General features: G+C 35.0%; 1 protein-coding gene and 1 pseudogene across 1 annotated transcript in view; both read right to left on the reverse strand.

The window, feature by feature from the left end:
• Positions 1–3,798, reverse strand: part of LOC141503518 (ferritin heavy chain-like) — a 42,680-nt pseudogene extending 38,882 nt beyond the window's left edge.
• Positions 1–17,537, reverse strand: part of XKR4 (XK related 4) — a 505,596-nt gene that overhangs the window by 326,841 nt on the left and 161,218 nt on the right.

Genomic DNA, 17,537 nt, shown 5'->3' on the forward strand with positions numbered 1-17,537 from the left:
GCCGATCCAAAGATTCATATTGAATTGAAGTCACTGATTCATTATGGCAATTTCATTTATTTCAATGTAACTGAACAAAGAGTCTTTTGGAATGGCATGCCTAAAATCAATATATGTCATTCCTACAATCAACATTTCTAAAAAATGTGGATATTTTAATTGTGCTGCATATATTTCTGATGAGTTCAGGACAACCAAGGAATTGCCTAATTATTTTATCAGCCATATATTTTGTTGCTATATAGCCTTTTAGAGTGATTCTCTATTTGCATTTATAAAGTCTTTCTACTGATTTGGATTGACTTGCATTCTGAAGAAGCAATTTGACCTGGTTGACTAGAGTGCTATCTAAGGAGTTAAGGACTCATTTAATGTCAAGATGACTGACCTTTTATGATATCCATAATTTCTCCAGTTATAAAATCTGGAGAAGCTAGGTGAAAACACCTACTACATATTACAGGAGGATGGCCTAAGGAATGACCATTCTCCTCCCATCCCACCCCTGCCCAAATGAAATTGAAAGAAAAACTGAAAGGTAAGTATTCATTAAACAAAATAACTACTACCAGCAAATCAGGAGAAGAGGAAATATAAATGAAGAATGTGGATAGAAAATCTTTCAGTAGCTACTAAAAGGCCAATAGGGTAATGAACAGTGACCCTAACCCTCTCAAATTACTTCTTGAGTGTAAGAATTTCTAGTAGATGGTGTTTCCACCATATTGTGCATATTGAAGGGAACTAGATGATATAATAGATAAAGTACTAGACCTCAAATCACAAAAACCTTAGTTCAAATCTAGCCTCAGTCACTAAATTACCCTAGGTAAACCACTTCAACTCTGTCTAGCTTATTTACTTCATATGTAAAATGGGGATAGTAAAAACTACTTCTTATTCTTTTTTTCTTAATATTTTGATAATTATAGCTCAATTTAGTTTCTTTTGTAAACTGATGTGCATGTATATGTTTATGTATATATGCATGCATGTATGTCTATAGTGTATATATATATATATATATATTCATATGTTCATTTTAAGAATCAAAACTATATATATATATTTTTTTCTGATGACCTAGATTTCTAGCCCAATTTATTTTAAACATGAAACCACTGAATTACCTAAATCATTCTCCAAATCACATATGTTGTAACTAGCAAGGCAGGGATATGAATATAGGTCCTCTTTGATCATTCCAGAAGTCTGTCCCCTTTATTTCACAGATCACTGTGCTCTTAAACAGATGTATGACTAGATAGGATTAAATGTGTTTGAGTCCTTTCTATACCTTCTAGAAATAGGTACGGCCTAGGTCAGCTCTAATGGCATTGTTTACAAGCTCTCTGATTCTTTCAAATCTTATCTACAAAGAGCCAACACATTGCAAATTGTTAAATGGCAATTGATGCATGAAAAGTTATTTCCTATAAAAGTAGTTCAGCTCTATTGCTTAATATGGGGACAAAAGTATATTTCTTTTGTCTGTTCCACTTCCGATTTCCTCTACTTGAATTCACCATACATCAGTTGACTACCTATTGTCCTGCCATTCATCCTTCAGGAACAATCTATCCAAAGAACAGAGTCTGTTACTTCTGTGAAAGCATATTTATAACATTTTTAGCTTCTCTAGAAATATTGAGAAATATGATTTCTCTAGTCTAAAACCCTTTCCAGATATTCCAGGGGAAAGTGGGAAGAATAAAATCTATATTTCCTTTGAAATATATTAAAGGTAAGCCAAATTTAACTCTTATCTAGATTGAATCCCCTCTTTCCCACACAATATGGAGTGATTGATAACAGCACCAAACTAAGGACAGTGTCTATCAACTTTTGGAATTCAAGCTTAATATGTTTATCAAAGAGGGAACTCTTTTTAAAAATTTTTTTGGTTTATTCATTTTATATTATTACAATAATCTTGTTATAAGAGTAAACCTAAACCTCCCTCCCTTCCAAGAAGATGAGAAACCTCAAGAATAGTGAGAAAGAAAAAAAATGAACTTCAGTTTGTGTTCAAATTCCAATGGCTCTGTCTCTGGGGTGAGTTGCCTTCTTTATCATAATTCTACCAGCGAAGTTGCTTCAATATTTTTCCTACAGTTGCTATTACTAGCTTAATTTCCCTCCACTCTATTCCTCCCTACTCTCATTTATTCCATTTTCTCTCTCTCTCTCTCTCTCCTTTCATCCTGGCCTTATCCAAAAGTGTGTTGTATCTGAGTATCCTCTCCCACAATCTTCCCTCCCTTCTATCACCTATTTCCCTCTTCTCCCCCCCCCCCATTCTCCCCTTTTATTCCATCCCTTTCTTCTCATTTTTCTCTAGGGTAAGATAGATTTTATACCCTATTAAGTGTGTATGTCATTTCCTCTTTGAGACATTTCTGATGAGAATGAAGGCTCACTCATTCCCCCTAGCCTTCCCCCCATTCCATCCATTGTAAAAGCTTTTTCTTGACTCTTAAGTGAAATATCTTAGCCCCTTCTTACTCTCATTTCTCTTCCTCCCAGTACTTTCCTTTATCACCCATTGACTCCATCTTTTTACTATACTATACCATTATATTCTGCTCCTTCCTGTGCCCTTTATAAATATATATGTAGTGTGTATATATGCATATATGTACATGTATGTATATATGTACATGTATGTATATGTGCACATATATGTGTGCATATATATAGTCCTTCTAACAGAAAGTTCATATAAGTTATCAGTATCTTCTTCCCATACAGGAATACAAACAGTTCAACATCATTATGTTGCTTATAATTAGTCCTTCTTGCCTACCCCATCTAGTTCACCTGAGTGAACTTTCTGTTCAGCTCTGGTTGTTTCAGTAGGAAAGTTTGAAAGTCCCCTGTTTCATTGAAGGTACATCTTTTCCCCTGAAAGAGGAGGTTCAGTTTTGCTGAGTAATTGATTCTCAGTTGTAAACCAAAATGGTTTGCCTTCCAGAATATCATATTTGAATCCCTATGAACCCTTAATTTAGATGCTGCCATATCTTGTATAACCAGACTATAGAGCCATGGTAATTGAATTGTTTGTTTCTGGCAGCTTTCTCTTTGACTTGTGAGTTTCAGTATTTTATCATAATATTCCTGGAAGTTTTTCGATGGGGATCTCTTTCAGGAGGTGACCAGTGTATTTCCTCAATTTCTATTTTACCCTCTGCTTCTAGGATCTCTGGGAAATTTTGCTGTATTATTTCTTGAAAAAATGATATCTAGGCTCTTTTCCTGGTCATGACTTTCAGGAAGCCCAATAACTTTACAATTATTTCTCTTGGATCTGTTTTTGATGTTGGTTATTTTGCCAATGAGATATTTCACATTTTCTTCTAATTTTTGGCTTTTTTTGAGTTTTATTTCTTCCTGATTTTTCACAAAGTCATCAGCTTCCTTTAGTTCCATTCTGCAGTTGAAGGAGTTATTTTCTTCAGAGAGCTTTTTTTATCTCTTTTTCCAGCTGGCTAATTCTGCTTTTTTAAGATATCCTTATCCTCATTTACCTTTTGTTTTGCTTTTTCCCATTTAACCTAAATTGGTTTTTAACATATTATTTTCTTCAGTATGTTTATATTTCTTTTACCAAGCTGCTGATTTGGTTTTCATGATTTATCTGCTTTGCTCTCATTTCTCCTCCCATTTTTTCCTCTACCTCCCTTAATTATTTTCAAAGTCTTTTTTGAGCTCATCCATAATCTGAGCCCATTTTCTATTTCTCTTACATTCTTTTGATACAGAGGCTTCGAATTTTTCATCTTCTGAATCTTCCATGGGACCAAATTACTTATCTATCTTCAGATTCTTCTTTTTTCTTTTGTTTGCTCATTTCCTTAATCTAAGACTAATTTACCACACTTCCAAGGCTTTGGGGGTTTTTTTGGGACACCCCAATGGGGCCTTTATTCCTCCAAGGTCTTATGTTCTCTTGACTGTGCTTTGATATGTAGATAACAACAGGGCTTCCCTCTGCCCTGGAGCTGTAAGGAGGAGCCCTGCTCAGCTATCTTCTTAATATGGAAGCCCAAACTGCAACCTGGATCTGAATATGGGCAAACAGCAGAGTTCTACCCCATGAAGAGCAGAGAGATTTCTGCAGTCTCCCCCAATCCCCTTAGAATCTGTGGACTGTGCACTGGAGATGCAAGCTGACTTCCCCTATTTCCACTGCAGGTTCTCACTACAGGGCTGTTCTGAGGCTGGCGCTCCTCACTACACACTCATTCTGGTGCAGCACCCCTTTATAAATGTCTTTTTTGATGATGATGATGATTTTGAACATTGAAGCATATCATGATTCTGGGACATCCTGGTACACCACCCCTTCAAGCCATTTCCCCGATGATCCCTGGGCTGCTCTGTGCCATGGTCGCAGTTTTTTTTCCTCACCTCTGTCCCAGTGAAACACACCTTTCCCATGGAACTTCTAAGTTTTCTTGGACTTGGAAATTGTAACACTCAGTCTTTCTGTGAGTTCTGCCCCTCTAAATTTTGACTTTGGTCATAATTTGACAGCTTTTGGAGTTTAGTGGGGGGGGAAGGAGTTTCCAGGAAATCCTGCCTTCATGTAGCCATCTTGGCTCTACCCTCAAAGAGGAAACTTTTAAGAGAAGTGGTGGAGGAATAAATCAAGAATTTCAGTCTGCTGGTCCCAAACTACGCTAATTAATATTTGTATATGATGATGCTTGCTTTGGTCAAAATTCCATAAATATAATGAAATCTTTTGAAGACAGAGTTATGTAGGAGGTTATAGAGTATGATGTTCATTTAGAATTCTCTTCATCAATAAAACTGCTTTTGGTAGATTTCAGCTTAAATTATAGAGTTTAATATTTTTTCTTTGTCACTTCAAACCCTATAAGGAATAATTAGTGGTCACTCTAGGATTTTATTTCAGAGATGATTAGCAAATTCATTTATAGGGTCATTGATGCAGAAGTGGAAGATATTTCAGAAGTTATCTAGTCTCATTCCCTTATTTAACAGATGAAGAAATTGAGGTCTAGGATAGTACCATAACTTATCTACGGTCATAAATCTAGTAGTAGGGAAAAAAAGAAGTAGAATTTGAATTCAGGTTCTCTGACTTGGAAACCAGTATTCTTTCTGCTGTACCACATTGTCTTTCCATTCAGGATGTCCCAGAATCATGATATGCTTCAATGTTCAAAATCATCATCATCATCATCATTATCATCATCAAAACCAACATTTAAAAAGTGCTAAGGTTTGGAAAACGTTTTATTCCATTTGATCTTTGTAAAAAAATTCTTGTGAGGTTAGTACTATTAGTATATTATCATACCATTTTACACATGAGGAAATTGAAACTCAGATTAAGTGACTGGAGTAGAATTTGAATCCAAGTCCTACCCATATTCAACTATAGTGGTACACCTTTCTGCCATGATGCTTTTTTTCCTATGAACAATCTGAACAGCATGCCCCAAAGCAATTTGCTTATACGAGACTTGATCTGGTTCATCACAGACCCATGCTCAATCTGAAACATCACAGAACAAAGCTTAATCAGAAGCAATTTAATTAATATAGGTCTGTTTTCTTGATCCAATGAGATTTGCCAATTTTTAACTTGGCATTCAGAGATCATTTGCTTTTTGACTGATATACTCTGTCCTATATCACCCAGAATCAGCCAGATCAATGACCTAGTTTTATGTCTTTAATTCAGTGATATCATCCTATACCAAATTTTGAGTGTAGTTTGGGTTACTTTTGGTAGTCCTGTGTTTTTTGTTTATTTTGGTCCTTCTTTCTTAGGGATGGAAGCAAACAGGTTTTGAAGGGGGAAAGAATTAGATCCAGAAATACAAACATGATGATGCGCTGACCCCTAAAATAGAGCTTGATATTTTCCTGGCAAGTGCAATATCACTGTTTACTTCCAGATACCAAGGCTTAAATCATTCTATATACTGTGGCTTGAAGAGATTCTTCCCTCTTTGGTTTTTTTATTGAGAATATATGTATATTTTAATGTAATTGATTGTTTTCTTGGCTCTAAAGTCTTCCCTTTACCCATTTGCCACCATACTCATGGCAGCATTTGCTTCACTGACTAACAGTCTGAAATAGCTGTTTAAGTAAATATACTTTAATTACCAAAAAAGTCACTTAATATCATTGGTGTTCATACTGATTTAAAGCTATTGAACTGATACACATTTTAACTAGAACTGGAGTTTGGAAGTAATCACATTGTGTGACTATGTGATTTGGGCATTAGACATTTATTAATGAGGACCTCAGACTGGAAGCATTTGAGCCTAAAGCTGGTGTTAGGTGTTTTTTGGGAAAAATCACTTTATTCAACAAACATCTATTTATTTGGTATACTGGGCTAGGCACTGAGAGACAATTAAGAAATAAAAAGGGCTTCCTTTATCTGAAGAGTTTACAACCTGGTAAGTAAAATGTAATACAGATAAGTGAATATGACATGAGTTTAATATGAGATTACTATTATATCATTCAATACATATTTAGGGGTGCCTAGCCTATGCTAGGAAATGGAGATAAATAATAAATTGTCTGGCTTCTGAATGTTTACATTCCATTTAGGAAAAGTATTATTGAAATAGTCTTGTGGAAAGAACATTGGACCTGGAATCAGGAGGTAACTAGATTTAAATCCAAGCTCTCTCACTCACTACATTTGCAACCATGGGCTATAGTCACTTTCATTCCCTAAGAATCAGATTAATCATATATAAAACAAGAATTTAAAATGTCTTCAGTATCTAATCATAGGGTTTTTGTGAATTAATAAATTAAAAATAAATTTTTAAAATCTTAAAAATCCTACTTTACATAAGCAACCATTATAATTATTATCTGTTCAGATATCATTCATGATAATTTGATTCCTTTTCATGGAGGGGGCATTTATTCTTTTGTTCAAAGAATAGTAATAATATTGACATAATTTATATAATTTTGTAAAAAGCTTCACAAATATTATGCCATTTGGTCTGCATCGTGAAGGATGCTTAGTAGCAGGCAGACGTGAAGGAGAAGAGAATTGTAGCAGGAAATGGCAAAAGTACAGACATGGAGTGTTCATGAGATTTCATTCTGCATGTCCAAATTATTTCCTTAGCCTCTAAAGATTGAACTTCCACTCTGGTACTTTCCCCACATTTTCATAGAAAATACATTACTTCCTGAAAAATGAACAAGAATGGTCATGAATATGATTTTAAAACATGTCTCCAAATCAAACCCAAATTATATACAATAAAAATGGTATATTTTTTTGAAATAGATCCCTTAAATCAACAGGTTCAATGTCAGTCGGATGGTATTTGCCAGCCTAGGTTGTTCTAAAGCTATAAAATTACATGAGTGTGAAATTGAAGGCTGCTTTTTATGGGTTGTGAGGGTTTCTTTCTACCTAGTACACAGTAATTGTATTTCTGTACCATATAGTTCACCCAAAGTTTTCTAAATCCTTTGCAATATTAATTCTGACTAGAGTCAATCAATAATGCTATTGACTTGGGGTGTTCATTCAGTAAGCTCTTTGTTACTTTAACATTTTTTTTTTTTGGCTTTCCTATTCGAGAGGAATTTTATTATCTGATTCTCTCCTCCCTACTCAAAATCCTCTAATATAATATCCCTAGCCTGGGCAAACACTGTTTCCTTTCCATTCCTTTAGCTATTAGTAACAAAAATGACAGAGGATATTTGTTGCAGGCTGATGGTGGCTATGCAGTAAAATCCAGCTCAAGTAGGGTTAAAGTGAAATGTGTCACTGACAAATGTGGGAAAGTCTGATGCTAGTTTGGTAAGGCAATGATTTTGCACATTGGTTTTAAAGTCTCAATTCTGAAGTGCTTTTAAAAAAATCATGTTAAACAAATACATCTTTGGCTGAATACATGGGGGGTGGGAGAGACAGATTCCTTTGCCAGACGTTGTAACAATGTCTCTTGTCTGAGAAAAAAAAATGTGTGCCCACCTGAACAAAAGGTTATTTTCTAGTTGTTATATAGAAAAACAACATGTGTGTGTGTGTATATAAACATTTACACATGTTATATGCACATATCCATCTAAATATATATGTAGATATTAGGTTCATGTATAGTAGAAATTAAGTTTTGTGAACTGGGATGTGAAAATACATTTTATGTTTCCCATTTACATTGGCTTTCCCTATGTTTGTCAATATCATTTTAATTGTTACAACTCTTAATCCCACTGAGTTCTGCTGAATTAATATGGCACAATTATCATTATCTAGCAGCAAATACTATCAGTTTTTATATACATGCATGTGGCTAGATATACTTATATATAAATATATGTATATATGAATATAAATATATACATATGAATATATGAATATCTACATATGAATATATGATATATATACATATAAATATATGTATATATAAGTATATACATATATATGAATACATATTTATTCATATATGGGTATATGTGGACCCTTCTATTCCTGAGAAAAACTATCCATTCTTGCTTCACTTCTCCCCCCCCAATACCTTCCACTCTTTACTGAGGGTAGCTGGCAGGAGTGGATAGAATGCATTGGAAGCTACAGAAGACAAAAAGCTACAAGAGAAAGACAAAGAGAATGAAAAAGAGAAAGAATAAAAGAGTCACAGAGGTAGAGAATAAGACACCCAGGGATGAACATAACAAGAAGGACAAAAACATAGAAAGGAAATTGATCTAGGAGAAAACATAGAGGCATATATTACATATGATACTTCATTTAAAGGAACCCCTTTCTTTGTGAGAAAGCACTATGTAAATTTTAGAGAAGGCATGAGGGCTAATATAAATGTCTTTCTTTTCCTAGGGGAGGGAACCTTAATTTGGGTATTTTATAACTTGTTGTTAAGTCATTTTCAATTGTGTCTGACTCTTCATGACCCCATTTTGAGGTTTTAGGGGGACAAGGAATTCCCAGCTCATTCTACATGTGTGGAACTGAGACAAACAAGGTTTGCCCAGGATTACACAACTAGTTAAGTATCTAAGGCCAAATTTGAATTAGGTATTCCTGACTAAAGAACTAGCACTCTATCCACTGCACCATTGGACTGTCCCATTTTGTAAAATATTTTTATATAATTGACTTTCACTGCAATTTTATCCATTTTATTTTATTCATTTAAAAACATTCTGGAGAGTCCATAACTGTACTAGACTGTGGTCAGTCTCTCTCTCTCTCTCTCTCTCTCTCTCTCTCTCTCTCTCACACACACACACACACATACACACACACACACACACACACACAAACATTCTAAGGACACTTGCAAAACATGCAAAACAAACACTAAAAAGTTATCCTATTTTCAGCAAAATCTTGTTATGGGAACTATGTTAACAACTTTTCAGGTGCATCTACATGATTTTTAATATGTGGATAAAATGAGAGTTGGAGGAATCAGTTAATCATTAATTATTTTTAAACAGGCATAGAAGAATCATCTGGATTGCTCTCTAAAACTTCCACTTTTTTATCTGGATATTTGGCATCTTGGAGACACAGAATTCACATGTTAATAGCATTCAATTTATCAGTACATCCAGATACAAGAAGAAGGAGACTTTACAAATTATCTGAAGGATATTAAAAGAAACACAATCTTCTCTCTGCCAGGATTTAGCCTGTTCTAGCTTTCCAAACCATAGCTAGGCTCCTGGGTGCTAATAGCCTCTTCTGGCACTCTATCAAGCATCTCTAATTACCTGGTAGGTTGCCTGCCTACCCCAAAAGGGAAAACTTCTTTTTTACATTTAAATACAGCAAATCAAAAACTCCTCCATTTGGCCCCAATGACCCAGGGAATTAAATATTAGGGATACCAAGAAATTGGTTTAAAGAAAATGATAGGATCAGTAGAAAGAAATGACAAAAGCTATACTGAATTTCACTGTGAATGAAATTCCTCATCACAAAGACTTGAAAATTGGCAGAGGAAAAAAATTATTTTTCCTTAAGGCTCATTCATTAGTCCTCTGTGAATCTATAGAGGTAAGAAAGGAGAATATGTGAAATTTTCAGTTACATGTAAATGAAGCTGGATAAGATAATTTGCCCTTGGGTATGGAAAGACACTTGTAAAAATGACAGCACAGCAAAGTATCTGAGAGATCTTTCAGCCTACATGATGGAAAGAGATCCTCATAAGCTGGAAAATTGTGGAAGTAATATAGAAAGGCAAATGGCTCTATTAAATTCTGGCAAAATAACTCTCAGTGGAAGCCCCTTCCCAATTAAGTACTCAAGAGGAAGCCAGAACACCAGAAGATTATTCTGATCCCTGCCCACCCCCACCCAAGAGTTAATTACCATTACCTCCCAAACTACTCTGTATTTATTATCTCCATATTTATCCTTTATATTCTTCTCTAAGTATTTTTTTTGTCTTTGCAGATGGAAGACAACATCCTTGAGAACAGTACTTGTTTCATTCTTTCCTTTTCTTTTTGCAAAGTGCCAGACTCTGCAACCATCATGCTATAGGCTTTCATCACCTAATAGGTGGACTGGACTATGACAGTAGTCTTCTAATTAACCTCTCCAACTCAAGTCTCTCTGGATTCCAATCCATTCAACTGTCAGATAAGAGCTTTCTAAATCACAAGTCTGACCATTTTATATTCAATGAATTCCAGTGACTCCCTATCACCTCTTGCAGGATTTACACACACACACACACGCACACACACACACACTCTCACACTGTACACACAAACTATATATGTATATATATATATATATATGTGTGTGTGTGTGCGTGTGTGTGTGTGTGTGTGTGTGTGTTGCTTATTAACAGTTGCATCCAACTCTTCATGTCCCTATTTGAAGTGTTGTTGGCAAAGATACTCAAGTGGTTTGTCATATACTTACTTCTCCAACTCATTCTTATAAATGAGGAAACTGAGGCAAACCAGGGTTTAGTAAAATAGGTGATAAGTGTCTGAAACCATATTTGAACCCAGGAAGATGAGTTTTCCTAACTTTAGGTCCAGCACTATCCATATGCCATCTAGCTACCCATGCTAACAAAAGAACACTAAATATATCTAAGCAGGAAAATAGTGATACATAGCTTATCTATGAATAGGCAAAATATCCTGGCATGGATAAGAGGAAAGAGAATTATTTAAAAAAAAAAGGAGAGACCTGTCAAGACCCTATCCCAATAGTCCCTATGAATGGGAATAAGGATCTAAACCTAGAGTGAGGCTGCGGTAATAAACAAATAGGAATAAATATAAGAAGTGCTATATATATCAAGATTCAACAGCTTTTGAGAGGTGATGACAAGGGAAAAGTCAAATGCTGAGCTTCTGATCATGTATTAAAGATTAAATAGTGGTGCCACAGTAAGCAATAATGGGATTGGTAGAAGAGTAGATTTACCTGTCAAAAAAATTTCTCTAAAGTGTGATGTAGGGGCGGCTAGGTGGCGTAGTGGATAAAGCACCAGCCTTGGAGTCAGGAGTACCTGGGTTCACATCGGGTCTCAGACACTTAATAATTACCTAGCTGTGTGGCCTTGGGCAAGCCATTTAACCCTGTTTGCCTTGTAAAAAAAACCTAAAAAAAAATCTAAAGTGTGACATATCTGACTACCTTTTCCCATAATGTTTCCTCTCTTCTATCACTTTCACTTCCCCCACCCCTCACCCCTCCTTTTTCACCTATCTCTTTCCTTACTTTTTTTTCCTCTAGGGTAAGATAGATTTCTATGCCCCATTTAATAGGTATGTCATTTCCTCTCTGAGTCACTTGATGAGTTCAGTCACAAACACCTTGAATTTGAAATTCTGGTGGCCTTTCAGTTAGAGATGTCCTTTAGATTTTAGGAAGGATAGATCTGGAACTCAGAATAAAAAAGTCAAGGCTGGTCATATAAATTTGGGATTCTTTTGTGTCATGGTAGCAATTAAGATTTCTAGGGGAGAAAATATATGAGAAGGAGAAGAGAGCCAAGACTCAGGTAGAGGATAGAAAAAGTAGCAAAAAAATTGAGAGGGTACTATTCTAGAAGTAAAAGGACAAGTATGGAGTGGAAAAGATGGTTGGTGACATCAGGTTTGTAATGTTGGTGTTTTGGAATCCAACTACACAGACATTCCCTCAAGGCGTCTTCTATTTCCTTTCTAAAAATGGCAAAATTTCTTTTTTTTTTTAGGTTTTTTTGCAAGGCAAAAGAGGTTAAGTGGCTTTCCCAAGGCCACACAGCTAGGTAATTATTAAGTGTCTGAGACCGGATTTGAACCCAGGTACTCCTGACTCCAAGGCCGGTGCTTTATCCACTACGCCACCTAGCCACCCCATGGCAAAATTTCTGATCAGAGAGCAGCAAGATGTAAGTGAGAGGATACCTTCACAATATCAACTCAGATGATACAATTTGCATCAGACATCTTGTAAGATGCTTTGAATTCTGTGGAACTTGTTTGTTAAATTTTCAAGAAACAAATGATCAAAAGTTTAGACCTTTGCAGAGGTCAAATAAAAAGAGGTCAATATGTACTAAATTATGAAAACTGAATTTCTAGGAAGAAATACAATAGTTGAAATTCTTAGGGTTCATTCTCTCCTCTCTTCCTAATAGTCCCCTTGTGTAAGCTTTTCTTACTCCCAGATCACTCCCAATCCCCAGCCTCCATCTCTCTCACACACACACACACACCAACATTTCTCACTCCTCCTCCAGCACAAATATTTCCAACAGAAAGTGTTGAAAGCAATTATCAGAAAGTTGATTGAAAAATCCTATTTGGTCATTCCAGTTTTAAATATTACAGGAAAGTGATCCTTCTTTCCTCTACCTCCCAGGTTCATGAGGAGAGCAGTTATGATCAGGGACCAATTTGGTCAAGCTTTAATAAGAAGACACCAAAAAAGGGTATAACTAATTTGTTTTGAACCTTGATAAGTAGTATTTCACTTGTTCTCCCAGGTTCAATTCAGTGGCTTCTTTCTCGCTTTGCCTCTTTGGAAAGGAGAGCACTTAAACTGCTAGCCTTTGAGATTTCTGGAAATGAGAAGTCATTCTCTTTCTACCTTACTAATTTAACCAATGAAAGAAGAAATTGAGATGCACAGCTCTCCTAAAGGGAGAGCTAGCTATAAGGGACCTCAGTAACCACTTTGGTCCAATTCACTAATTTTACACACGAGGACACCAAGTTCTATCCAGATTATATGACTTGTCCAGTCAGAAGTAAAATTTGAACCTAAGTCTTCTGACTTCAAAAGTCAATTTACACCCCCCCCCATTTTATGCTACCTCTTTTTAATGTAAACTAATCCAACTCCCTCACCTTACAGATTACAATAAGAGGAGGGGGGAAATGTAACAGAATACATAGTTTAATTACTTTTGTTTTATTTAATTACATAGTTTTAATTACTTTTAGCATGTTTATTATATTTGAAACAATAATATAATATGGATTTTCCCCCTATTTAAGAATTTTTAATTTGCTAGATTTAATTTATAGGTGGTCCATTTATATTTTACATATGTGCCCAAAGGCTTCTGGGCAATGAGTATATTTTTAATAAAGCCAATAAATAATAGAGAACATTTTAAAATTACTTTAGGCTTAAAATTATGACTTTATAAAAGTTTTCCTTTTCTGTAGGACCCATGCTCTGGATATATATGATAGTTATTTTAAAAATGATTCCTAGTCTCCTTTAATATTTATAACCAAATTTAAAGCCACTTGTTGCTAAAACCATATCATAAAACAAGTTGGCTCCTTGAAATACCTCAATGCTATGTGATAGATATGACTAAAACTTTAGAGCTATAGAATAGTTCTGAAATAAAGTGAGGTTTGCCAGATTCAAACAGAACTGGATTGAAAGACAGAAGATGAATGTCGAATCATTTTGCAACAAATTAATAGGAAATAGTGATACTGCTATACTAATCAAGCATGAGATTTCAAGGAATGTTGACAAAGTTTCACTCTTAGGTGTTTGTGGGTTTGTAAAATTAGTTTTAAAGTTATTAGTATTAATAGCTACCATTTATACAGAATACCAACAATCTTCCTGCATTTTTAATCTTTAATAATGTACCAGGATATGGAACATCTTCTTGAGTGCTCTTAGCTTTTCAAAATCTTTTACCTTACTCTTTTGATCTTTATGATAACCTTTATAATAAAGTACTAGAGAAATTATTCCTGCTTGAAAGATGAAGAGACAAAGGTACAGAATACCCCAGTCACACAATCTTTTCCATCTCATAAACCTTAGAAAAGAAGAGCTCTAGTCACATTCAGTTTTCCCTATAGATTTTATGCTCTAATGACCTCTTCATTTTTAGCATTCTTCTTTTTAAGATTGAGGTGAAAAGGTCCATTCCTTGTTTTTGTATTTTTAAGGGCCTTTCCATAGATCACAGTTCACCAAAAAACAATCTTTTAATTTCATATGTAATTCAGTTTCTGGTTTAGCATCAATTGTCAATTTGCTCAGTCAACTGAGATATGAATTTTTCATTCAATTATGAGTTAATCCATACATTCTAGAATTCATGGTAATGAGTTTTTGGACCTACCACATTTCTGAGCCTAGTGAGACACATTTCCTGTCTCTATTTATTTTGGAGAAGAAATGGAGAAATAATTTGTTCTTTGTAGGCTTAAGTAATTTTACTGACTAAAAGCCTAAGCAATTTTTATACTGAGTTATTATTTCAACTAAGGGTGGCAGTTTTTACCCATGTTAGCAACCGGAGATAGGGGCTGGATCTGAGGTTTCAGGGAACGGAAATTATTCTAATAATGTTTTAAAGTTAAATTTTTTCAGATTATTTTGTTGTTTTCAAAGCTCTTTTAAATATTTTCTTTTTGATCTCAAATCAATCTCTTAAATCAGGTAAAGAATGTTCTGTCTTCTCTATTGAAAAGGAAAAGAAACAGCCTGTGATTTGGGTTTTGAGGTGTTAGGAAACTGGCCAGATTTCAGGGCATGGATATTACGATAAACAAAAGTTTTTGCCAACTTTGGTACCTCAGTGAGGGAATCTGAGTTAGGGTATATTTTACTACATGTTAGTTTTTACATAATTTCAGCCCTGCCACTCTCTACCATTCCCACCTCACCCAGTCACTGTCCTACAGAACTGGGAAGATGAAGTTCCCAAAGTGTAAGAAATGAAGATAAGCTATACTACAAAATTTGATCTTAGAGATCTCATCATTTTTATTACAATCCTAGACAGAGATAAATGTCCTTGCATATATCACCAAATGATGGAATATGCTGATAAATGTTTAACAACTGACTTTCTAAACCAACAGAGGTAGCAGCAACAGCAAAAAAGCTATGTCTATGGGGTACTTTCAAGTTATTAATAGTTAAGTCTAGAAAATCAACAAAATAAAACAAGCCTTATTTCTGAGTTATAAATACTCATACCAAAAAATTTAACAAGGCATTAAATTGACTTCAACAAATAAAGAAGATCCAATGTAAACAGCCAGCCTCCTCCTGCCTCACTTACTCTTGTCATCTTTAAACACAGCTGGCCAGAACTGTCTACTCTGTTAACCTACTCCAGTGTACTTTATACCCCAGGTATCTTCACATCTACTTTTGGTCATATATTTAATATATATATAATATTACACACACACACACACACACACACACACACACACACACACACACACACATATATATATATGTATATATGATTCGACACCCTGATGTTCCTATTATAAAGAATTATACTTTTTTTACAATAGGGAAAGCACAGCAGAAAACTTTCAAATTGTTAGCTAGCATCTGTACTTTGTTCCTATCATAATTTTTCACCTGACACCTGGACAATCACAGACACACCCATTGGTTCCATTACTTTTTATTCTACCTACCTTAGTTATGCTTTTGTTTTTCTTTTAAAAATTGGGTTTTCCCAGAAGTGGGGTTATACTTAGCCTGGTACCAAAAATTATCAAGACAAAAGCTTTGACTTGCTCCATTTCTGACCTGGGTCACTTCATTCTTCCTTAGGCATTCTTCCTTAGTAACTCCCTATCCCCATCCCCAGCACACACTCCTCCAAGGTCTCATTATATTGATGTTAAACAGAGGGGACATCCAGTTGGCATAGTGCAGTGGAGTTTAGAACTTTAGATCTCAAGAGATCTGCCAGTCTCAATTTCCCTGATAGCTAGGATTGTAGACATCTGCCACATAGACTTAGTCTCTACTTGTTAAAGAACATTTCTTAAGACAACCAAGTATCTTATCCAGAACAAGGTCCTTAAATTCATTTTTCAAGGAGGATATTAGCCAAGAAATAGTATACAAATCATTATCATTAACATCAAAATACTTTCGTTTTTCCTAAAACATTTTCTTCCAACTTGGTTTATCAAAGTTAAATTTTTATGTAATAGCATACTGCTAGTAAATAGTGAAATTGGGACGAAAGTTCAGGACTTCTCTAGTTCTATGATTTTTTTCTACTTTTTATGTGTATTTGCAAGATAAAATTGATCAATAGGATCATATCTTTAGAGTGGAAAGAACTTTAGAAGTCACCCAGTCCAATCATGGTACAGTGGATAGAGCACTGGGCCTGAAATCAAGATAGATGTTAGTTCAAATTCAGCCTCATGTATTTAGCTGAATTAACTTTGGGCAAGTCACCTAACCCTGTTTGCTTCAATTCCTTATCCATAAAATGAACTGGAGAAGGATATTTAGAACCACTTACTGATAGCAGTGGAGGATGGTAGAAACACATTGGATTTAAAGTTAAAGGACCTAGATTCAAATCTTGCCTTTTTTCCCCTGAATACTCATGCAACCTAGAAAAAGTCTCTTAAATTATTTGAACTTCAATTACTTCATATGTAAAAGGAGGGAGGTTATTCTAAATGTCCTAGAAGATCCCTAAGATCCCAAGATACAGTCTAAGGTATCCTGAAAAGAATAGAAGTTAAAACTGCAAGCATTCAAAGAATCCCATAGCTGTGCTTGAATAAATTTGATGGGTGTATCTTCATGTGACCAATACAGGATGGGTTTGATGGTTCAATGAACAGCTCAGCCTTTGGCTCAAGAAGAATCATTAGTAAAGGGAAACCATGAGACTGAGCTGGCATTGTGGGTCACTGGTATGTCCACCATCTGTCTCTATAGGAAGAGAAAAATCTCACAGACATTTCAAAGAGTAGAATATCATTAGTTTGACCATTTGTCACATAGCACTGTAATGGAGGTCAATGATAGCAATGATCCCATTATAAAGCACATTTAGATATTTTTCATTGCTGAAGGCATTACAGCAAAGACCCAACATGAAAAGAATACCACATGTATCTCACACTATAGGACATAACAAAATTAATAATGTATGTAATATAATAGTGTGCTTTCTAGCAACAATGCAAGTTTGTCAAACTAATGATATCCTAGAACATATTCATTCTCAATTTAAGCTATTTTGAATATTGGG

The sequence above is a fragment of the Macrotis lagotis genome, chromosome X, assembly GCF_037893015.1.
Source record: "Macrotis lagotis isolate mMagLag1 chromosome X, bilby.v1.9.chrom.fasta, whole genome shotgun sequence".
Classification (NCBI taxonomy): Eukaryota; Metazoa; Chordata; class Mammalia; order Peramelemorphia; family Peramelidae; genus Macrotis; species Macrotis lagotis.